We start from the raw sequence: 26,193 nt of genomic DNA on the forward strand, positions 1-26,193 counted from the left end.
AAACTGATACTAAAACTATGTGTTGTACTAGTAGACTATATTGTAAATCTCGTCTGTATATATTTCATCTAGACTGTGACTATAAATTAAGATTTTATAATAGTATTAAGTTTTTTTACTTGTTCCATATTCTAGCTGTAAGCATGTATGAATACCATGGAATGTTAATAAATACAATACAATACAATACAATACCAGTGTGTGACAGCCATCTGTATCTTTCTGTTGATCCCACGGCATGAGAAATGTCTCAGTTTCGGTGGGGAATATGTTGCAAAATAGCTCAACAATTGCTGTATCTGTTCTAATAAATCTTACCACGAAATTGTGTCTTCTTTCTGTAAACGGCTCCAGGGAAACTTACTTTCTGGGGGCTCCTCGTAATTGCGCTCGAGTGGCCAACATTTGTATAAGTACTTGTTTTGACATTATTAACATGGTGGAAGAAAAAAAATAACTTTTTTATCTGGCCACATGAGAATGTTTGTTTGTTGCACTACGTGATGACTATCAACACACACAGAGCGAAGCTAGAAGAGCAGGGATTGGGGAGATGACGAGGGCTCTTGCAAAGTTGTAATGGGATGGAATTTACGAGAGGGAGCATTATGACCCAACACTGTGACCTGTTACGATCTGTTGCGCTAACCCTCAAGCTAGGCGCATTCCCGAACCCACACCGGCTGACTACACTAAGGTTCGCTGTGATATTATCTATTTATTCCTTAAATCGATTCTTACCTACTCTAAAAGTCACATGTCAAAACTAGACATTTTACATAATACAAGGGATTTCATAAGTCCCCTGTCACTTGTTTTTCTTTCTGTGCTCTTACAGACGACCTACATGAAAGATCCGAGGTTATGTCGTTCTATTTCAATAAGTTGATAATTCCTCTAATATTTTATGTAATGTTTGCAATTCGAAGCATATAAGAACTGACCCACTTGTAGAGTCAGTCTACGAGCGACCTTCTTTCCAGCTGGGTTGTCATCTGTGCAAGATATGTACGCAGAATCCACCTGTTAAGTTTTGCCCCTGGAATCTGTGACTCACAAGTGATGTTGCTCTTTTGTCCTTGTCATTGACATTGACATTCGTAAGGATGTTAGTAAATCTTTGTGTCATGATACTGATGGATACCATTGCACAACTTCCGGAAACATAAGTTTGCTCATATTTATTGAATTTATTATTGACGTAGAATACTTTTTTATTTTCTCTTCCCGCTGCACTCCTTTCGGGATGAAACAAAAAATTGCAGAATTCCAAATGTTTACTGTAACAGTATTATGAGCCACAGCCGAATACTAATGTTGTTAGTAGTTTGGCCATGAAAAGTAAATGTAACTTGTGTGACCACACCAAATGACGTCACTTTTCCCCCTTTACGGGCATGAGGACGCCGAATTGCGAAAAAATTAGCCGTGTAGCTACAGACCTTTGCGACTACTTCACAGTGGTCCAAATCACGATTTTTTTAATTTCTTTTTTTGTTTGTTTATTTAACGACTGCTAGGTTATTTAGCGTCTATGAGATTGGTGATAGCGCGATGGTATTTGGCGAGATGAGGCCGAGGATTCGCCATAGATTACCTGGCATTTACCTTGCGGTTGGGGGAAACCTCGGAAAAAACCCAACCAGGTAATCAGGCCAAGCGGGGATCGAACCCGCGCCCTAGCGCAACTTCAGATCGGCAGGCAAGCGCCTTGACCGACTGAGCCACGCTGGTGGCCAAATCACGAATATAGCGGGACAAAAATGATTTTGGTCACCCTTGAAGATGTAAATAAAATGGTTCAGTATTACTCTAAACATATAGCCCTATCATGATTCAGTCTTTAAGGAAGACAATCTCAAATAATACTGTGTGACAGAGACTCAAATTTGAATATTTAGATACTAATTTCGCGTCTGGCGTCAGTCTGTTGTTATTGTGAGATTAGTTAGTGGCTGCAAGGAAGTGTGAACAAGAGGAAGCTCCCACTCCTACTGGATTTTAAAGATAAAGGTATGTGTAACTTTTTTGTATATAATTATATATATATACTGATACCGTCTGTGATATTAACTAGTATTCGTTAGGGGAAAAATTAAAATATTATTATTTTAGGACTGTAAACAGACTTTAAAAAATATATATCTGAATATATCGATAAAAATTTAGTAAATTATAGATACATGTAAAGGCTATAAGAGGTTTTAAACCGCAAAGTACGCTAAGATATTTGTCATTTCTTCCAAGGCAATTAACAAGAAAAAACCCTGCAACCAGAACTTGCCTTATTCGAAAAGAAAACGTTAGACGGTGTCGTACCGAATCGACACAAACGGATTCAAAGCTCCAATAAAAAGCAAATAGGATGTTAATTTAAAGATATTGAATAAATTAAACAACTGAACTTAATTTATAATAATTTTTTGAGTCGAACTTACAGAATTAGTCTTGAAATAAAAGTTAAATTCCTACTACGTAAAGATTAATTTTTTGTCCTACAGAATTATCTGTTATGGTTATAATTGGTTATTAATGAAGAAAAATTCGTTCCGGCGCCGGGATCGAACCCAGATCCCCAGTTCTACGCACTGGGCGTTCTAGCCACTGCTCTAAGGCCACTAAGGGAAAATTCCAAAGGAGGAGAATTCGATCCTGTGTTGTGTGTTGAGCCTCGGTGTAGCTCATTGGTTAGAACGCCCAGTGCGTAGAACTGGGGACACCGGTTCGATCCCCGGCGCCGGAACCAATTTTTCTCCATTAATAACGAATGGTAAATTCCTTTCGTTAAATTCGTTTGTTTAATAACAGGGATTTTAATGCTTTCACAATAAAAGTATTAAACAATTATTATTTAATAGTATATAAAAATTCAGAACGGTCCTTTACTTTTTATTTTTAGAGTTAACCACGAAGTTTCAAACAGAAGTCGAATTACGGATTTTGGCTCATATGTAACTCTTCCAGAAGAAAAAGTTTACAGTGAGTGATTTATGTAATTATGTGAAGGACAAATTAGAAGACTACAGGACTATAGTGATACTATTGCAAGAAAAACTACGAAAACGGAGATACGACTTTCAGATATTTTGCAAGCAATGTGGTAAAAATGTGACAGGTTTGTGCTAAAATACCGAAAATGTTTCAATTCGGGAATAAACTTAGTGGGAGATTATTACGTTCACATAGTACCACAGTGCCTACTTCTACTGCATTATCTGTTGGAAGATCGAGAAAATAATTTTCGGAAGGCAGTTTAAAAACAAGGTGTATATCAGTACAGTCAAGGAGAGATCGAAGGAGTGAGTCTTGTAAGTGCGTCTCATTGAGGAGTGGAGGGATACAGCATCTGTAATTAAAGACAGAAGAGAAACCACTCCGAAAAAGGTTACAAAATATGAAGAAGTCTATTTTTTCACCATGTTCGCTGTCAATATTATACAGGGACATCATTTTATTTTTACTTCAATTTTTATTGTACCTGAGTTTTTTAATGTACTTCACTCCCACCCCTTCTACTAAGGAAGTTCCAACTCCACACAGAACCAAGACCGCAGATAGTAAGCAGTACTGAGTTACTGAGTATAGTACGTTCCAGAAATATGTTCGCGTTTTCCAGTGACGAAAGAGCTTTCAATATTGAATCATATTTTCGCACAGGTACTGTCCGTTTGCCTACGTCGCATCCCGATTTCCCCCACCTGCTTCTGCTCGCCCCTCTGTAATAGCTGGGCTGTCTTAGCTCTTTTCTGAAAACATTAATTTCTCTTAGGAATTGGAAGTTTACGTAATATTATACAGCTGTTTAATTTAACTTAAATAAAAGGGCCTCGTTAAGTAATTAACTGTCACGTGATTTCCTCCCTTTCTACAATCCTGCGGCATAACCACTTGGACGGACAGTAGATAGCATGTCTGAGTAATTTTATATTTTCGGGTCGGACAGAAGTGAAGATTGAATTTACAGTACGTAGAGTAGGTACAGAATTATTTCAACATGAGTTACTAGTACGAAGGACGAAACTGGCAATTGGAATTAGATGCAATAGTCTATAGTGCGATAATATGCACAAAAGAACTGAAGCCTGTATCGAAATGAACGGCCACCATTTTCAAAATTGTGTTTAAATATTCATATTATGATTATTTTTCAATTTAACGTCTTTCTCTATATTGTACGCTAATGTGCTGTAGACAGTATAATATACACTGCATAATGAATACGTTCGCATGGATAACTCACTTTGTGAGTAAAAACACTTATTCTTAATACAGTACTGTACTTTGATTAAAGAAAAACCTAATGAAAATTATCAAATTCAAAATCGCGATATTTCCTAGTTTACGTAAATGGATGAACTACTTTTCTTCCTTCCTATCCTAGTAGAGTGATTTGTGTTTTACGCCAGTATCATCGAATTCCAGTCTTGGAGGGGGGAGCAAGCGGTGTTTCCGGTTCTCTAAAAGTATAGACAGGTTAATATTACAAATGTTAGTAAAAATAAAATGATGTCCCTGTATATTCCTGAAGTATTGTCATGTTGTTAGAATATAAACTCACTAAACAGCAATACCGTAATATCTGAAAATCTGTTGTACAGGGTGGAAGTGAAATAACCTTGCAGATTTCCAGAGCGAATAGCTCATGTTGTATGTAACAAACAAACTATAAACATATACAGATATGTATAATTTTGGCAGTTTATATCGTTTACATCCTGTATAGTATAGCAGTATACTAAAAAAGAAACTAAATAATTCTCCATAATGTTAAGATTATTATGGCTGCAGCACACTGCGAACAAATTTCGGTTAGTGCGTTTCACATTCGAGTGCACATAGATATATTATAAACATAGCAATAGTAAGTAATATGCGTTACAAGAGCGGTATGTTGAAGTTTTCATGTTCGAGGAAAAGTTTGAAAAAGCGAAATGTAGTTGAGCTTTTTTAATTTCCGAGAATTGAAAGAAGACATTATTTTGTGCGAAGATCGTTTATTACATACCCGAAAGAGGAATTTCTAATTAGTTGCAATGAAATCTCCATCTTGGTTTCTGTTCAATGACGGCAAATTTGCAAAACAAAAATATCTGTCTTCAACATTGTTGCTTTAAAATGTTTTCTGTGTTTACTATACTCCAGCAGGCCGTGATATACGTCTGTATTTTTTTTCCCCCAGTCTATGATGAGTCTGGAATCTTGTTGATTTTTTTCACGGCTTCCTTAATGTTACTTGTATCACGAATGCAGTAACTTTAGTGGAGTTGTAGAGTTTACTTAATTTTTGCAAATATTTAAAAACAATAATTAAGAGTGCAATTTAGGTGAAATTGCAGTGATAAGTTTCCAATTTATAATTGAACGTCTCTAAAAATAATATGTTAAAAGCCTAAAGCAGTAAAATCAATATGTCACTTAAGCGTTAAGAAGAGGGAAATTGTTATGTGTGTTAGGTTGGGAATACTGAATGTGGAATTTTAGACTTTCCGCGGATTGGTTTTGTGCGGTAACCAATACGCGGTAAGTGTGAAATAACACATTCAGTATTCCCAACGTAACACATAACAATTTCCCTCTTCTTACCGCTTAAGCGCGACATTCATTTTACAGCTTTAGGCTTTTAACATATTATTTTTAGAGACGTTTAACATAGTAATAATTATAAATTGGAAACTTACCACTGCAATTTCACCTAAATTGCAATGTTAATTATTGTTTTTAAATATTTGCAAAAATTAAGTAAAGTCTACTACTCCACGAAACTTATTGCATTCCTGATACAAGTAACATTAAGGAAGCCGTGAAAAAATCAACAAGATTCCAGATGCTGATGTTATTACTGCAATATGTTATATAAATAATATTGTTAAAATATTAAAATGAAAAATAAATCATTACATAACCTTACCGTTTGTTTTAAGTTCGCATTTATAGACGGGGAGGGGGAGACAGACGTATATCACGGCCTGCTGGAGTATAGTAAACACAGAAAACATTTTATAGCAACAATGTTGAAGAAAGATATTTTGGTTTTCCGAAGTTGCCGTCATTAAACAGAAACCAACATGGAGATTTTATTGCAACTAATTAGAAATTCGTCTTTCAGGTATGTAATAAACGATCTTCGCACAAAATAATGTACGATACACGAGCGGTATGTTTGTTTTCATGATCTCGGAAATTAAAAAAGCTCAACTACGTTTCGCTTTTTCAATCTTTTCCTCGACCATGAAAACGTCAACATACCGCTCTTGTAACGTATATTACTATTACCGTTTCTGTGTTAAGAAATATAACAAACACGCGTAGTGTGGCAGTGTTCCTGGCAGAGCACATTCGAAACGCAAGAACGCTGTCGAAAGTGAAGGCTAGCAAGGGTCACTACGCATGGTGTATTGTCTCCTGTGTCTTTACTTTGCTCACTGTCAGTAGGTACTTTCTATACTTTCCATGGCGCAGAAGTCGTACGTAAATTTAAGCGGCTGGCAGTGTCTAAGACAGGCATGGGTATAAGAGAGGGGAGGTAAAATGATACAGTAAAATTCATTTCTTCCACAATATTTCGGACGTAGCTGCTGTGTTTACATCAACGGGTAGCTACTGTACCGTACATGAACTTGGCTTCTCTTCCGCTTAGGGATGTACAAAACTAATGCGGCATGCCATTATATTACTTACTTACATACTGGCTTTTAAGGAACCCGGAGGTTCATTGCCGCCCTCACATAAGCCCGTCATTGGTCACTATCCTGAGCAAGATTAATCCAGTCTCTACCATCATATCCCACCTCCCTCAAATCCATTTTAATATTATCTTCCCATCTACGTCTCGGCCTCCCCAAAGGTCTTTTTCCCTCCGGCCTCCCAACTAACACTCTATATGCATTTCTGGATTCGCCCATAGGTGCTTCATGCCCTGCTCATCTCAAACGTCTGGATTTAATGTTCCTAATTATATCAGGAGAAGAATATAATGCGTGCAGCTCTGCGTTGTGTAACTTTCTCCATTCTCCTGTAACCTCATCCCTCTTCGCCCCAAATATTTTCCTAAGCACCTTATTCTGAAAAAAACCTTAATCTCTGTTCCTCTCTCAAAGTGAGAGTCCAAGTTTCAACAACCATACAGAACAACCGGTAATATAACTGTTTTATAAATTCTAACTTTCAGATTCTTTGATAGCAGACTAGATGACGAAAGCTTCTGAACCGAATAATAACAGGCATTTCCCATACTTATTCTGCATTTAATTTTCTCCCGAGTGTAATTTATATTTGTTACTGTTACTCCAAGATATTTTAATTTTTCCACCTCTTCAAAAGATAAATGTCCAATTTTTATAGTTCCATTTCGTACAATATTCTGGCCATTATATTAAAGATTTCAAATCAAATACGTAATATAGGCATTCATGAAGTCTGACTATGGCTTAGCACTCATAAATAATCACTAGGAGGCGAATTCATGTACACTAAAAAACTGCAAAATATGCATGCATGTATTCATCTAAAAACCAGGATATAAGAACTAAAAACAACGAAATATGCACTATTAAAATTGAAAAAAGGTATACACCTATACATGACCCGTTCAGAGCAGAAGTGGTGTAAGTCGGAAATGGGTAATGAGGGTTAAAGTAAATATTCTGTAAAATACAGCGCAAAGTAGCAATTAATATTCAATTTATTTAAACTATTAGTAGTCAGTGGATAGTACGAAGGGCATATTAATTGCTACTTTGCGCTGTATTTTATAGAATTTTTACTTTAATCCTCATTACCCAATTTTGACTTGCACCACTTCTGCTCTGAACGGCTCATATATTGTGCGATTTACTATTAATTATGGTTTTTCTGTTATCAAAATGTTTATACACCATCAGTTATTAAAGTTGTTTGCGCTTCAACCCACTGCTTCAGCAATACACTTCTGGTACATTTTTCGTTAGGCATGGTTGACAAAACTAATCCAAAATTAGGGGTCTAATAATTCTCTAAAATATAATGCACTCAGCACACTGTTGAAGTTTCTGACTTGTCACGATAATGAAATGAAATATTCAGATTTGCCATATCGACAAGTAGAAAGCAGAAAATTTCCATAATTATTTAATAACAGATGAGTTTACTTTTTAGAATCGTGCATAATATTAACATTACGTAAATAATACAATAATAACAGAATAGCTCACTTTGTTCAGAACCTAAAATATTAATATAAATTAACACTAGCCTATTCTTCAAACTATTCACGACTCTACACAGCGTCCACACCTGTGGAGTAACGGTTAGCGAGTCTAGTCGTGAAACCAGGTGGCCCGGGTTCGATTCCCGGTCGGGACAAGTTACCTGGTTGAGGTTTTTTCCGGGGTTTTCCCTCAACCCAATATGAGCAAATGCTGGGTAACTTTCGGTGTTGGACCCCGGACTCATTTCACCGGCATTATCACCTTCATCTCATTCAGACGCTAAATAACCTAAGCTGTTGATAAGGCGTCGTAAAATAATCTAATAAATACTCTACACAGCTCTACAGAATGCGACTATGCGTTGTTTATCATTTGTAGCTAGCGGGAGCAGGACGAGGAGCGGGTGATATCTATACTCCTCGCTGTACTCAACTGATATCTACTGCTTTGGTAGCCTACGAACTTCCCAGCTCTGGTTATCATTATTTTATTTTCGAACTAAAAATTTACGATTTCATCAATATTATTTCCATGAAAATTATGTCACAATATCTTGATTATAAGTATACTTTTATATAATATGGTAGAAGTTGTGTTAATAGACGAGTTATTTGTAACCAAAACTTTAAATTTAATTATATCAAATAAGAAATTGTCTACGTTTTCAACGACAAGTATTCATTTTGTTTCTCAGTGGTTAAATCTAGAGTGATGAAACTTGGTATAGGCCTACTTATTCATTAATATCTCTGTTGTGAAATGGAGCAGTTGAATGGCTGTATTCAGTATAGTTTTATTGCTAGAGAATTATACATAAAGCAGTATTATTTTTTATTACTGTTTGAACATTGAAGAAATTATATATTTTTTCAAATGAACAAATTAGTGTAGGGCATTACTAATGCTACATTAAAAAAAATTAATATATTTTTTATGCTCAACCATGCCGAAATGTAGTAATTATACACTTGGTAGCAGTCCTTTAATGCATGTCATTAAAGTACACCTACTCATTAAAGTACAGGTGTTCAGCCAATGATAACTCAGCTTACAGGTGTTCAGCCAATGACAAGTCAGCTTTGTACCGTTATAAAACCGCAAGTATCGATTATTCTCGGATATGCAATCTAAAGAGAATTAGCGAAAAGTCACGGAGGCTGGAAATCCAATACTGTTATGTTCTGTTACTATAATAATTAGCGTTAATTGTAAATAATATTCAAATAAATTCAATTTGTCACCTCGTTTTTCAATGTCGAATTCAATAATCAAGGTTATATCAAGTTTAACGGGATTACATCAAGGTCAATGGCATTATTGTTCCTCGGAAAAAATCAATACTTTCGCGCCTGCGCACATCTCACAATTCACGACCTAGAACAAGGTCACTTCCGATCTTGTCAGATACAAATAAAATGTATACATCTGAATAATTTCAAGTTAGAAATATGGTCGAGCATAAAAAGTCGTATGAAACTTGCCTATAATGGTAATTAAGACGCTCGTATGAATATTATGAAACTCGCTTGCGCTCGTTTGATAAATATCCATACTTGCGTCTTAATTACTATCATTATAGGCTCGTTGCATAATGTACTATTAAGAAATACGATTTTCACTAAAAAATTAGGGAAACAAAAACCAAATATGTTTATTTCTTTTAAGTGTCTATGAGAAAAGTTTGAAATTCACAATGTGTGATTATGATGTTGATATGCATGTTCAGTAAAAATTTAAACTCTTTAGCTAAAAAATTGTAGAAATTTAGCAGTGCATCGCGTTAAGTTGACCTTCACATATGTTTATTTCCCCGTAATTTGCAGCCACAGTTAATGCAGAGAGAAACGACACAAAATAAAATTCCGCTTTTACTCAACGTCAGTAACAGCTTAAAAGCGAGTGGGTTATAACATTATTTATTTCATTTTGGAACTTTATGACAAAACTAGAATATCTGATCAGCTTTCACTGATCAGGAGCGCATATCAACAAGAAAGTTTGGATATAACAAGATTTTTATGAAGCCTGTAAACCTGATTCGGAGGTGACTGATAATTTTATGAACCTCGTGCTGTGTTATGAGTTACAAATCGACCAATGAAATTCACGGTAATTACGAGAAACGTGGCCTACTCTTTAAAAGGTCTATATTTCTTTATTTCCTGCCATTAAATTCTTGTTTATTTTTGTTGTTACCCGACGATATATTTGAGTTAAACCTATTTTTATTTTCTCGTTAAAGAAATTACTGCGATGCTACAATAATTATATTCCGAGATTTTGGATATATGTCTACATTTTCCCAACATCAGTGTTGAAGAAGTGGTTTTTAGAATGTCATTTGTTCCTCTTTGTGCTTATGTGCAACAATTTCTCATAGGTTTAAATCAGGGGCGGCCGGTTCTTATGTGCTCATGTGCTACAACACATAATAAAAGTAAGAGAGAAAAATATGTTTTGTTTTAAAACCTCAAAATTATTTGTTTAATTTAAATAGTTATCCATTCTATATGTTGTTAAAGCATTTGAATCGTCCGCCTTGACACGTTTCATCATTCACCCTCCATTGTAGTGCGAGATGTGCTAAGCACAGGAAAGATGTCGAATGGAGAAATGCGCATGCTTCAGTTACCCTTTTCACTTCCCCGCAAGCACCGAAAACATCAACAAACTGCTGTCCCTTCTGTGCTCACCAAAGAGCAGCCAGAACAGAATAGCCAACTTGTGTATTTAGTACCTGAAACTTCATTTATTAAAAATGTATTTAAATATGAAACATTTATTTTTTCTATTAGAAATGTAGTTTTTAGCCATCTTTTTCAATTCTTCTAGTTCATAAAATTAGGCATATATCCAGGTCGATAGCATTTAAGTGTGCTTAAATGCGACAGACTCATGTCAGTAGATTTACTGGCATGTAAAAGAACTCCTGCGGGACAAAATTCCGGTACATCGGCGACGCTGATATAGCCTCTGCAGTTGCGAGCGTCGTTAAATAAAACATAACATTTTTCAATACTAAGGTCTTATTTTATTTATTTATTTGTTTATTTATTTATTTATTTATTTATTTATTGGAAGCAAAAATTACATACATTAGCAAAGATTTTACAATAGTATTGTATACAGAATACAGAATACAATTGCAACTATAGAAATAGAAATAAAATAATACAATCAATATAAAAAGGAGATACAGTAATAATAATAATAATAATAATAATAATAATAATAATAATAATAATAATAATAATAGTAATAAGGTGATAGACAAGTTCGCCAACAGGAAGGAGAATGGACTTCAATTTTAGTTATTAGGATGAGTGCTGTTGTTATTATTATTATTATTATTATTATTATTATTATTATTATTATTATTATTATTATTGTTGTTGTTGTTGTTGTAGCACATACGTTTAAACAGTCACGAACCGCCACTGGCAGTCTAACTATTTCTGGGGTTCCATTTACATGCAATATCTACGGTTAATAATAACAATCAAGGTTTTATTTCATATACCGTCTATGCTTATCCTTTTAACAAATTTATTGGTTTATCAATACTTTGTTACATATATTTTGAATTTGAATGTTTTCGGCTCTATTGAGCCATCATCAGAACCATTTATGCCCATATGCATGATACATGTACACATATAATTAATGCAATTCAAATAAACCCAAATAATATCAAATATCATGATTCTATTTATATTGCATTATATGTGTATCTGTATCATGCATATGGGCATAAATGGTTCTGATGATGGCTCAATAGAGCCGAAAACGTTCAAATTCAAAATATATGTAACAAAGTGTTGATAAACCAATAAATTTGTTAAAAGGATAAGCATAGACGGTATATGAAATAAAACCTTGATTGTTATTATTAATACATAAGCTTATCGGTCTCATCATGCCTTTTAAATTAATATCTACGGTTGCTTTATCGAGAAATCATTCACATAGAATGTAATGACTTTTATAGTAATTATTGAAAACGTGAATAGATGAACTGTCAATATTCCTGTCGTGACTATCACAGTATCCGAGCGCTCTGATTGGCTATTTGGCAGGGGAGCCGATGTCCGCGTAAGCTCACTTCACTCGTGCTCGTGACAGCGATACACAGTTTTTGCTTTGTGTTTGTGGACACCAGTCGTGCTAAAGTTTTACATCGCATTTACCGTGCTCTCCAGAGCTATAACGCGACAGATACACTATTTATATGTATAACTGGCATTAACATGGAGCCTTAATAACCTAAAACATAGCTTTCTCTTCTGTTTGGGCGCCTTCCATTCACATTTGAAATTATTACAAATTAATAAGCCTTTAAATCTCTCGCCGTGGTTGCGTGGTCTAAGGCTAGTTTCTTGTATTATCATGGTACGGAATGAGCGCTAGTTTGAGTCCTCGTGGGGGGCAGTATAAGGAGCCGGTGTCACCCTGCATCGTTATTAATTGGAGAGCTACAATGAGGAGCGAAATCACCAGTGAATAAAGTCCCACATTTTTAATTTGAGGCATCTTTATTTAAACTAGTAGTGCATAAAACTAAAGTGCGCTGTACTTGTTTAGGAGTAAGAATCCTGTTGCAGTGCTAGTTGTGATATTGAGCATGGTCTACTCCAGCGATGGGCGTTTGAGTGCATTTGCCCTCCGTGTGCACGGGGAATTCCAAGTGCGAGCGCTGCAACGCGCTGTAGTGTGCCAGCGGCTATAACAGATCTTACACAACTTTTAAATGAGTTAAATTTAGGACTTCAGAGAAAAGAAATTCTTAATACACAATTTGCAGATAGAATTGCAGCTTTTAAGGAGAAATTGCTGTTATGGATACGTCAAATTCAAAAGGACGAAATATATCATTTCCCATCCTTATCTAAGCGCATAGAATTTTGAACAATGAAAATTTCGAAATGTACGCATGTATTCTATCCGGTCTATTAGAGGAATTTACATCAAGGTTCCACGGTTTAGATTGGCTGGAAATGGATTTGCGTATTTTTGCTACATGTTCTGATTTCAACTGATTACTGATAACGTCGCCCCTTCATTATAGTTTGAATTGATTGACCTGCGATGTGATCGAGAGATGCGAGCGAAATAGGATTCAAGGTCGAGTCTTATGCAGTTTTATGACGGATTCCCAAGAGGACGCTTTCCCAATCTGCATAAGCTGTGTGAGAAACTTTTGTGTTTATTTGGTTCTACTTATAGATGTGAACAGTTATTTTCTATTACGAAAATAAAAAAAAAATCTCAAACAAGAAATGATGGGCTTTTAACGGCAGTTATTCGCATAGCTTGTGCTAATACAGTTTCTCCAAATCTTGAGAAATTGAGTAATACAAATTAATGTGCAACAGACATGTTTTGTTTTGTGTTTCAGGACATGTTTCATTACTTTTTGTTCTTATTTAGTTTGGTAGAATAACATTTTCCTTTGAAACATACAGTATGTACCGCAACTTGAATAAACCGGTTTTCGTGCACTCTATAAGCACACTTCTCTCGTAATACACCGTGCAAGCACAGAGTGCATAATTCTGCCAAACCCTGGCCTACTCTGAAGGGCACGTATACCCCATTCACATTTATACCCATTTCAGTGTTATGGGACTAAGAAAACGGGCTTTAGTAATACGTCTGCTTTTGAAAGCAATCACAGTGAAAGCACAAAATACTTTTGCAATCAAATTCATTTAAGAAATCAAGCTGTTCCTGCGGTATCTTAAGAACCGAAATCACTTGCATAAAATTTATCTTTATTTATTTTTATTGCTAGTAAGTTTGAAATGAATACAAGTTAATACAATGTAAGATAAACTAGCCTACTCTTGAATGAGTAAGACTCGTGCTCAGGAGAGGATTCCAATACAGACAAAAATAAAATTAAAATTGAGAGTGAATACAGATAAAAAAAGTGTTTAATATGTTTAAAACCAAACTATAAATCCAATACAATTTTTTATTTTTTTTTTTTAAATTAATTTGGAGAGAATTCGTGGTTAAAATTATATTGGAATAAAATTTGTTTAATAATCTGGGTCCGTCGACCTGGTTGGCGAGTTGGTATAGCGCTGGCCTTCTATGCCCAAGGTTGCGGGTTCGATCCCGGGTCAGGTCGATGACATTTAAGTGTGCTTAAATGCGACAGGCTCATGTCAGTAGATTTACTGGCATGTAAAAGAACTCCTGCGGGACAAATTTCCGGCACATCCGGCGACGCTGATATAACCTCTGCAGTTGCGAGCGTCGTTAAATAAAACATAACATTTAAACATTTAATCTGGGTCCTTGATTCATGCTGTGATAAAAAGCTGCATTGGTTTTACATTTTAGTTCAGACAAACGCAGAGAATTCATATTTTTAGTTCTATATTTATGTAGCCTATATACTTTTCAAAGTTATTCAGATTTTCGTGAATATTTTAATAAAATAAAATAATAAATTTGTTTAATGTCGAAAACTTTGAAATGTTTAAACAACAAATCAGTTGAGTAATCTTTCTCTTTTTTTAAACAAATTGTTAATACTTTTTTCTGTAGTAAAATTAACGGATACAGGTTGGATTTATAAGTTCCACTCCAACCTATAATACCATACCTAAATATAGATTGAAATAATGCTAAATAAATTATACGTAAACAGTTGATTGGGAAAATATTTGTCGGAACAACAAAGTAATATAATGTTTTAGGTAATTTATTACAAATATAATGAATATGATTATTCCATTTTAAATGATTATCAATAATTATACCTAAGTATCTAACCTCATTAACTTCTTTGTCTATTCGTACATATTTGCCAGAATGCATCCACTTTAACTGTAGTCAAATGAAAACGGTATAAGGATGTCCCGGGGATCAAACTTGAAACTGATACGAGCAAGAACGGGTCAGGTAGATGTTGTCGCTTGGCAATGCATGCATACGGGCGTGGTGACTGGTGCGGGCTCTGGCTCTCGCTCTCGAGGCGAACGCTACTGACCCACTAATATCAAATTACAGAAAGAAGAGAGAAAAAAGAGCTGCTCGGTTCGGTTAGGCCACGTCCTTCCCGGCGGCATCGAAAATAAATTACGGAGAAGTCGCTGTGATCCACAATGATAATGACGGCCCGTTAAGGCCATGGCTAAGGAGCCAGCCAGCGGGAGAGCTCGTGCTGACGGGCGTGCGTTTTCACTCCTAACACAGCTCGAGTTACGACACCCGCAGCACTTTCTTCCTTCCCTCCCTCCTTCATCCTCTTCAGCGTAACTCCTTTCTTACTGCATCCTCTTCCTTTTTCTTCATATCCCTTTATACTCCTTTGTTCATTGTCACTTTTTTCTTTCTCTTTTCCTTTCTTTCTTTAATATCACCTCTTCATATTCGTTTATTTATCTAAGTATTCTTCATTTCTTCCCATTCTTTTTTCTTCGTTGTTATATTTCCTTCCTTTTAAAAAGTGTAAGTGTGTAGTAAGATAGATAGAGAAACAATGAATTGAAGAGAATTAAAGTGAAAGAACGTCTGACCAAATGAGAAGTGGAAGAGAGTGAAATTAGAAATGTAATTAAGTTCAATTGGATAATTAATGTGAATCAGTGTTGTGGGTGGGAGTAGCATCAGGGATATTCTATCTGCGGAGTATTCCAGATATAAGTATACGGAAAAAGGCAATAAAAGAGGGAATTAGGGAGTAAGAGCGAAGAGAAAGAGATAAGTACGTAAATAAATAAATAAAAGAATAGTATGGAAATAATAAGTGATGTAAATGTTGTAAAATAGAGAAAATGGAAATATAGGCAAATAATTTAGGAGAAAATAGCTGGGAATGAATGATCAAGAGTAAATACATTTGAGAATAGAGAATATAAAGAATGGTACAAATAATTAAGGAAAGGAATATACAATATTTAATAGGAAAGCGAGAAATGAAAGGGAGACAGTCTAGATATGAGAGAGAGTAGAAGAGGATAGACAGGGAAGAATAGATAGCAATTCAGTTAAAGCAGAAGAATAGGAAGTAATCAGGAAATACTTGGTAAATGAATATATTAACATAAAAGGGTGGTATGTAGGCATATATTATAGTGATGGTGGATCGAAAAGCAGAAATGTAAAGGTCCACCATATATCACAAATATCAAATATCAAAATATCACAATTTCCTTCCTTTTTACATATCTATTCCTTTTTTTCCCCTTACCCTTATCCTAAATCTCTTCTTTCCCCTTTTCCTCTCTTTCTTTCTTTATATTTTCTTTCTATTCCCGTGTCTTCCTCGCTTTTTATTTCCTTCTATTATTTCCTATTTCCAGCTTCTCTGTTTTGTACATTTAGTTGTATGTTTCCTTTGTATAATCTGTTTTCCTTACCCTTCTCCATACTTCTCCATTGCTTGTTACCAATGCGTAGCGCACAGATGTCGCTAGTGCCGAGAACAGTAGATCACTTAGCTCCTCAGAAACTATCCAGAGCGCACCGCAGGCGGTGGACCTACATTATACTCGTAATGGATGATGATGATGATGATGATGATAGAGAATTATTGGAATATCATATGGAAACCGGAGGTACTTGGAGAAAACCCCTGTGTTGCCTGGACACGGGCTTACCCAACACAAGTTATAAATCCAGTGTGGCTCGATCGGGATTTAAACCCAGGTCCCCTGGCTTATAAGTCCAACACACTAGCACTGTCAAGTTCTTATGTACACTGCTCCGCCTATTTATCAGAATGCGTTTGAGTCTAAAGAAAACAGAAGACAGTACAACGTGGTCTCTTGTGACGAGAACCCAAGCCCCCGCATACCGGTCATGTCACAAACACGTTTACGTCTGAATATTTCTGAAAAAGTAAATATTATTCAACTCCTTGAAAACGGAGCAAATATTGAACCTATTGCTGGAAAGTTTAAGATAATATTTATTTATTTGGCCTATTTGAAGAGTCCACTGCAAGAATGATGGATGTCACTTTCTTGTCGAAAATGAACCAAGACTGTCAATGCATAGCTTAAGACATATAGAATATACATAGAGAGTTTATATGGCATTAACACTGATAGTCATTGTCCAGTAATGATCGGAAAATCACAGTTAAGCTTTGAGCGCTAAGCATTTCAAACTTTCAATTGCTTTTCCTGCAAAATGTATCCCAAATGACACCCATCATTCTTACAGTGGACTCTTCATTTGTTTTTGTTTGTTGGTTCACTCACTCACTCACTCACTCACTCACTCACTCACTCACTCACTCACTCACTCACTCACTCACTCACTCACTCACTCACTCACTCACTCACTCACTCACTCACTCACTCACTCACTCACTTTTTTATTTGCAGTTCATATTATGTATATATGTATTATTGTATTTTATAGATATATTCTAAGAAATAAAATTAATTTTTATTGATGTTGTATCAGATTCACTTTTTATAATGAATTAACAACTCTTAAATACCCATTCCCGTATGATCGATATTTTACTGTTCATAATATTCCTTAACTTTGATGCTGTACTTAAACATGATGCTTGCCGATTGCAAAGGACTTGCTGCGCGTGTTATATCTAAGTAGATAAACATTGGCTTTCTACTATATCGACGGAGCAGTGTATCACAAAGTAATGCCTTTTTATTCTGACATTAGTTATATAAGCTTTCGTGCTAAGATTACAGCAATATAAAAACAAGAGATCATTGTTCAAGCAATTCAAATATACTTCGATATCTGTGCGTGCACTTCGGATTTGGATGTACTTCGCAGACTGTAGGCAGTTAGCTTTCTATTGGTTCGACTGTAGAGGCTCTGCCGAGTGACATTTCACGGCCTCCATGTTAACCCGGTTTGCCAGACCAGCGCTCATCTCTCATACGGGTTGAATATAACCGAATCTATAATTACGTGGCATCAAATTACAGGGTACAGACATATTAATTTTATATTCATACTTCCGGGGACATTGAACTAAATTTATGTCTAAATTTGATTGGATAAGCGTATTAAAACCTGTTGATAGGAAAATGAAGAAGCAACAAAAAATATATATTGGAGAGATTATGAAACATAAAGAAATGAGTGATAAATATGAAGAGTTGAAATATATTATCAAAGAATTTTCACATAGAAATCGTGGTTTACCCGATGCATATTTTGGAGCTTTCAACCTAAACTTGCACAATACATGTTCTGTGGCGGCAGATGCAAGGTTACAGCTCAAGACACACTGAACATAAAAGAGATATTGGTCTTAAGTTTGACGCAATAGGAAAGTTCTTAAGAAATGCTCTATGACTGGGTTATTTCTTTGGGAATCCAATGATGTGAGACCAGAACATCTTTGCTAGTGGGAAATGTAATAATTTAATGAGATCCATCACAAGTTCTGAGATCTGAAGAGTATATTCCACCACAGCTGATTATACGAAGAAGAAAAAAAAAGAGTGCCGTTGCTAGATTTTTTCATTAGACATGAAGTAAACCGCGTAGTTTTCGTCTCAGTTTTTTTTTTTTTTTTTTTTTTTTTTTTCCATGAGGAATAATGCTGATCAGCCGTTCAGTTTCCACGTAAGCTACGTTTTACTATTTTCAAACTCTCTACATAAAAATGAAATTACTTTTGTCAACTTTTATTATTAGAATAAATTTAGAAGATTTGTATCATTTTACAGGAAAATGTTGTTGAATAAAATTTATTATTATTGCAGAAAATAAATAAAATGTTCCGTCACGGTTGTTAAAGGATTTGTGAACTCACTTCACACCTTATTAGCAAAAAGTGTAAAATTCAGGTCTTTACCTGAAGCGAAAAGAGATTAATTCTCATAGTGTCCATGTGAAAGCTATGCAAATCTCATGGCATGCAATTAATTCACAAAAACGTAACCGGTAAATATTTCATAGTTGTTTCTTCCATGCCACGGATGTTACACATATTTTCTCACGAATGTTATACATATTTTTTCGTGGATGTTACAGATGAGTTAATGTCCTTTATTTTTCCAGTTTCAGTACAATTATGGCATTTGTAAGTCAAAATATTCATTTGAACTGTAAGTTTATTGTTACTAACTCTAAGTACTGAAAATAAATGGCAGAGTAAAAAGTTCCTTGATTCTCGAGCTTTGGAATGAACAGTGCAGACTTAAAATATTTCTTCAACATTAGCGCCTTGGAAAACATACATTAATAGGTGATCATGGCTGATATCTCTATGAGTAAGTGCTGCAAACTTCAGGAAAACAAAACAGTACCTATTACCCTAGATCATACACGGTCGCTCGGCCTTATAGGCTTTGACGGTAACAACTTTGGTCAGGTTTACTATGCTGCCATCTAGTTGTTACATAAGGAGGCACGTCATAACTCCCATTTCAATTGCATTAGCGACTGTACTGCCATCTCGTGTTCTTTTACGGCGGACGGGTGGCGATCCTGGCGGTTGTTCTCTTCAAAGTGCTACCGATTTTAACATAGGGATGAGCAATCTATCCAGCCAAGACCGCCTAGATTCAATATCCATAAAACTTGTAAAATATTTTCCTTTTGAAAAAAAAAAGAAAACATTAGAATATTTAATTTGAGAGCTTTCTATGTCTCATACTAATAATAAATATTTGTGAAAAATACTTTTTCATTGGAATTCCCAGTTTGCTCGGAATGGCTGTGATCTGTCCCATTGCTCAAATTATGGATTTCCTGTATAAATAAGTTCAAATACTTTTAAGTAGATTAAAATAGAGGACTATTACAAGAACGAAAGGTTCTTAATGCATTTCCTCATATCTCGTGATTTTATGCACTGCATTAGGTAGTAGTTGAGTGTAAAATTTCGGTTGCATTTCAAAATTATTGATTATACCGGGGAAGAAAATTTTAGTTGCTTCGATACCAACAATTATTCTAACCTAATTTGAGTGTGGTGATTTCAAATCTGAAGTTAGTTTTTCTCTGTAAGTTATAGTTTTTTTTTTTTTTGCAATTCAACATTTTAATTTTTGATCCTAATGTTAGTTCTTCAATATGCAATATAATAATAATTTAAAGTTGGGTGCAAACTTGGTTACCATCTTGGCGAAGATATTCTTCATATATGTATTCATAAAAACGTTTAGATACATCACAATACGCATTGCAGTTTGAAAATATAGCAAAATAAAATAACTTCGTGTGTTAAGATGCTTTTGTAGAGTGTTTTTTGTTCCGTGTGCTATGTTATAATTTAATTTCTTGAATGAGGTTGCAATTTTGTGTGTTTTTGTTTTCGTATGTTAGTGTGATAATTTTTGTGCGAGATCGTGCGTATTTGCTTGGTTTCCGCACAACACCAATCCGCGGTAAGTCTAAAATTCCACATTCAGTATTCCCAACCTAACACACACAACAATTTCCCTCTTCTTACCGCTTAAGTGACATATTGATTTTACTGCTTTAGGCTTCTAACATATTATTTTTAGAGACGTTCAATATAGTAATAATTATAAATTGGAAACTTAATACTGCAATTTCACCTAAATTGCACTGTTAATTATTGTTTTTAAATATTTGCAAAAATTAAGTAAACTCTACAACTCCGCTAAAGTTACTGCATTCGTGATGCAAGTAACATTAAGGAAGCCGTGAAAAAATCAACAAGATTCCAGATGCCGATGTTATTACTGCAATATGTTATATAAATAATATTGTTAAAATATTAAAATGAAAAATAATCATTACATAACCTTACCGTTTGTTTTAAGTTCGCATTTATGGACTGGAGGAAAAAAAAAGACAGACGTATATCACGGCTTGCTGGAGTATAGTAAACACAGAAAACATTTTAAAGTAACAATGTTGAAGATAGATATTTTTGTTTTACAAATTTGCCGTCATTGAACAGAAACTAAGATGGAGATTTCATTGCAACTAATTAGAAATTCCTCTTTCAGGTATGTAATAAACGATCTTCGCACAAAATAATGTACGATACACGAGCGGTATGTTTTCTTTCAATTCTCGGAAATTAAAAAAGCTCAACTACGTTTCGCTTTTTCAAACTTTTCCTCGAACATGAAAACTTCAACATACAGCTCTTGTAACGCATATTACTATTTTTCTTAACTATAGCTCCTAGTCATTACCGAAAACGCATGAAAACCTATTTTATATAAATTATACAAGAATGAACAAAAGCGCGAGTGTTTGTTGGTACTGAAAATCAGCTACCGTGTTGTCTAGGCAACTTGCCATTTGATATAGGATGCAGACTCATAAATTCCTGCTATGAGAACGCACCTGTACTTCGCAGGGTGTGTACTCAGCAACCCGTTCTTTTGAACTACTTTCTTTCGTGTTACATAGGCCGATGGAATTGTAGGAAAGGAATAGTCTGTACCAAAATGATCGTGCATCTGTGTGACCTACTTCTGTTGTTTACGTGTCTGGGTTTGGCCGATGCTGTAGCATTTTCCCGTCTTTTGCAAATTTCTCCTACCGAGTTCTTATAATTCTTCTCGTGTCATATTGAAGGCCGAAGTTTCGATGCCAAGTCTAGGACTTTCCTGTACATGTACTGAAGAATAGCAGTAGTATTTAACGAACGATTTAAACTTCAGATCACTGGTACATTGAGTATACTTCATAACACTTCCCCATACTCTTCAATTTTCATCATTCACCGTTTCAATTTATCGTCATTGGAACTCCCTACCTTATATTTAAGGGGTTGTCGGACATTCACTAATTTCAAAACCCGGTTGTCAGCTAGACTGCTTAGACTGTGAGCTTTCCTAAAATATAATTCTTTCTAATATATGATATTTATTTTTAATATATAAATTTTCGTTATTATTTTAACTGACTTCGATTCGCATTACTGTAATTGTTTGATTCTTAGAATAACATGTAACTAAATTTGTTTTAATTTTGTTATTATTATTATTATTATTATTATTATTATTATTATTATTATTATTATTATTAATCGTATATTGATCCTGTATTTCTGTCATTTTATATTCGCTATTGTTCTTAAACTGGTTGAGTGGAAGAGAAATCTTTGTAGCCTTAACTCTGCCAGTATAAATAAATAAATAAAAAATAAAAAAAATAAATAGATAAATAAATAAATAAATAAATAAATAAATAAATAAATAAATAAATAATTAAATAAATACATACATACATACATACATAAGTACATAAATAAGTACGTAAGTAAATAAGTATGTAAGTAAATACGTAAGTAGGTAAATAAGTAAGTAAGTAAATGAGTAAGTAAGTAAATAAGTAAATAGGTAAATAAATAAAACCTCGGAAAAAACCGAACGAGATTAATGTAATAATAATAATAATAATAATAATAATAATAATAATAATATTAATAATAATAATAATATGACATTAATAAGTAATAATAATAATACGAATAATAATGGTAATAGTAATATCAGTAATAATAGTAATGCCGGTACTATACTAGTAATGGTAAAAGTGAACATAATAATAATAATAATAATAATAATAATAATAATAACAACATCTATTTTGTAATTTTATGATAAGAAAACATAATAGGGTAAAGGTTGGTAATACTGTGATACGAGTAATATTGTGATAGTTCTTTTTGAAAATATATTACAATTTTACTGAGCGAGAGAAGGACTGGTTTTGTGCAGCAACTTGTCCACGAACATTCCCTTAATACGTTGACGTGAAAACCGATCTTTCTCTCGCTCAGTAAAATTGTAATAAATTCTAAAAAAGAACTATCACAATATTACTCATATCACAATATTACCAACCTTTACCCTATATGTGATTTACACGGTACAGTACAGTTCTATTAATTTTTTCCATTTGTACATTATCGCTTATGTTACTGGCTACGGACCATTATTGTTACACTCCTCACGAATTGAAAACGTTTAAAGTAGTGTTTGTGAAAGGTGAAATGGTAGCTGTCTCGTGCAACACACCTCCCCTTTGCCCACAGGCTTCGAAGCCGTTTCCTCTCATATGTCAAACGTGCAGTAGAAAAAAACTGAAGAGACTGGCTAATTTAAATGGCATGTAGAGTGCAAAACAGTTCCGAAGCTCCTGTCTTTAACTGCCCTAATTGTTCAGTAATGAGATCAGCCAAAACTTGCACTACTCTTTAATTAATGGCGTCTGAAAAAAAAAAACACGACTTGAAACGGTGTGACTCATGTAGGGGGCAATTAGTATTTAGCACCGGGCCAGTGCCCGATGCACAACACGGTTATTGGAACAAATAGGCCTATAGAGTAACCTTGTCCGTGAACACCAAACCACGTTGACACAAATAAACATTTAATTTTGATCTCCTCTATCAATCTGTTTTTTCTAAAGTGGTCAATCTCGATAAGGAATCCCTGTTACCTGTAAGTGTCCAAAGATTTCTTATAAATACAGGGTGATTCACGATAAGTTACCGCCAGTTACGGAGCATATTTCCGAAGACATTTTGAGCAAAAAAATGTCAAATAAACATGGGTTCTATTCCCAATATTTTTTATAGTTACACTAATTTGAAGTTATTTATAAAATACCCTTTTTTTTAGTTTTAACGGTAAAATAATATTGCAAATACAGAATTAATTATTCAGAAATGTCGTTTCTTTAATTATCTAGTATTCTGAACCTAAAAACTTGTTGTTAATTCCTTAGTTGCTTTGTACAGATTTTTATTTTAAGTTTTAACTAAAGTTCCATTATTCTTACACACCTATCACAACAATTGTTACAGATCACACCACTTCTAGCGACTCGATTCTTTAAAATTCGATATTGCACCCTAATGTACAGCCTTAAAGAGTTTACAAGAGTGGCGTGATTTGTAACAATTGTTGTGATGAGTGCGTAAGAATTTTGTAGTTAAAAAAAATCTGTACGAAGCAACTATGGAATTCACAACACATTTTTAGCTTCAGAATACTAGCGAATTAAAGAAATGATACTTTTGAATAGTTCATTCTCTATTTGCAATAATATTATTTTATCCTTGAAACTAAAGGAAAAATGTATTTAACAAACAACTTCAAATTAGTGCAACTCTGAAAATATTGAGATTAGCACAAATGTTTATATGACATTTTTTTCTCAGAATGTCTTCGGAAATAAGCTCCGTAAGTGGCGGTAAATCCTCGTGAATCACTCTGTATAATACTGGCTGGCAAGGCAGATATTTTTTGATGGGCATTATGTATGTCTCATCATCATCATCATCATCATCATCATCATCATCATCATCATCATCATCATCATAATGATCTTCACCATCACAAAAGTTATCTTCATAATCATCTATTACCAAAATTAATTTCTTTATCAGAATCACTATAAAAATTGTCAGCACCACCATAAGAATCACAGCCGTCATCACCACTACACCAAAATCACCATCGTCAGCATCAGTACTATAAAAATCACCATCGTCAGCACCACTACCACCAAAATTACCATCGTCAGCACCATTACAACCAAAATCACCATCGTCAGCACCACTATCACCAAAATCACTATCGTCAGCACCATCACCAAAATCACCATCATTAGCACCACTATCACCAAAATAACTATCGTCAGCACCGCTACCACCAAAATCACAGTCGTCAGCATCGTCACCAAAATCACCATCGGCAACACCACCACCAAAATCACCATCTTAGTATCACTATCACCAAAATCACTATAGTCAGCACCACTACCACCAAAATCACCACTGTTAGCCACCACCTCCAAAATCACCATAATCAGCAACATTACCATCAGAATTGTCATAAGCACTACCAAGATCAGAATCATCAGCAGCAAAACCACCGTCATGAGCACTATTAAAATCGTTATCAAACCGATATTCAATGCAACTATAAGGCCACATTTACCGATACTTTTCATCATCTTAATCTTGATCACTATGACCACTATCGTTAACATCTGTACCACCATTACCATGTACTATTTAATTAGCACTTCAGTCATGACTATCATCACTACTTTCATCACCACCACCGACACTATAATCACCACCTGCATAATCGTGACTGATCACTACCACTGTCACAGTTATCTTCATATCATCACCTTCCATCGTCACTTTACCCCATAATGCAGAGTATCTTCATAGAAATTTCCGTGATTCTTCTTGTTTTCCGGCGACTGTTTGCTGCCTTCTGAATTCTGAAACCTCCCGAGACCACCTGTAGACCCCTATCCTTCTTCTCACACATTACACTGTAAAATATTTTAAAACGCAATGAACGCTTTTAAGAAAGTCTCCGACTTGTTTTTGCCACGTTGCGGTAAATTTCTTGATCCGCCATCAATTTTCCATTATCTGGGAACCTGTAATGAATTGCTTTACGACTTGGAGTGGCATGCCGTAGCGTTGTCCTTGACATGGAAACCTGAGAATTACGTGTGGTGTTTCCCCGTGTCTCTTTCCTCCATCCCCTCTTCATCTCACGACTGATCGGCGTCGTAAATGTCTGAAGAAAATTAAAAGGTGAAAGAACGCTGTTACGGTGGCGTCAAGATCGCTCTCAGTTCTCGTGTGCTTGTGACAACCGCCAGGTGCCGCTCATACATACTTCGCATCACGAGTTACCGCAGCTCTGTGCTTCCACTTAGCATGAATGTGTTCCCAGTTTCTTCAAAGGTAAGACACTGGCACGAGTCCATTGTAACTACTTATACTTCTGTGTGTTTAGATTAAAAGGACGTCACATGACCGGATTGTGAAGATTTTGGATTTTGTGACCCTAGATTGCAGTGGCGTAGCGTCAATGTAAGCTAAAAAGCTCAGCTTCCCCAGTTAATAATAATTTCATAACGAACCTGCAGTTTATGAACAAAATTATTTATTAATTTTAATACAATTTTTATTTACGCGTTAAATATTGTGATGCGGCAGCTCAGGATGATTTGTGATGCAGCAGTAAACATGAAGCCTGCACACACCAGCTTCCAATCCCCTCATTTTTCTGTGTAACCCAACCCGCAGATT

At 34.9% G+C, this 26,193-nt stretch overlaps 1 protein-coding gene across 4 annotated transcripts in view; it reads left to right on the plus strand.

The window, feature by feature from the left end:
• The window catches only part of LOC138694804 (pancreatic triacylglycerol lipase-like), a 242,331-nt gene that overhangs the window by 114,852 nt on the left and 101,286 nt on the right, over positions 1–26,193 (plus strand). The window contains exon 1 of one of the 4 annotated variants that reach the window (XM_069818887.1): positions 25,697–25,845. The exons of the other annotated variants lie outside the window; for them this stretch is intronic. The gene's annotated coding sequence lies outside the window, so the exon portion shown is untranslated. Of the gene's footprint in view, positions 1–25,696; positions 25,846–26,193 lie in introns of those variants that run through there. 4 annotated transcript variants of the gene reach the window in all.

Source organism: Periplaneta americana, chromosome 2 (genome assembly GCF_040183065.1).
Source record: "Periplaneta americana isolate PAMFEO1 chromosome 2, P.americana_PAMFEO1_priV1, whole genome shotgun sequence".
Classification (NCBI taxonomy): domain Eukaryota; kingdom Metazoa; phylum Arthropoda; class Insecta; order Blattodea; family Blattidae; genus Periplaneta; species Periplaneta americana.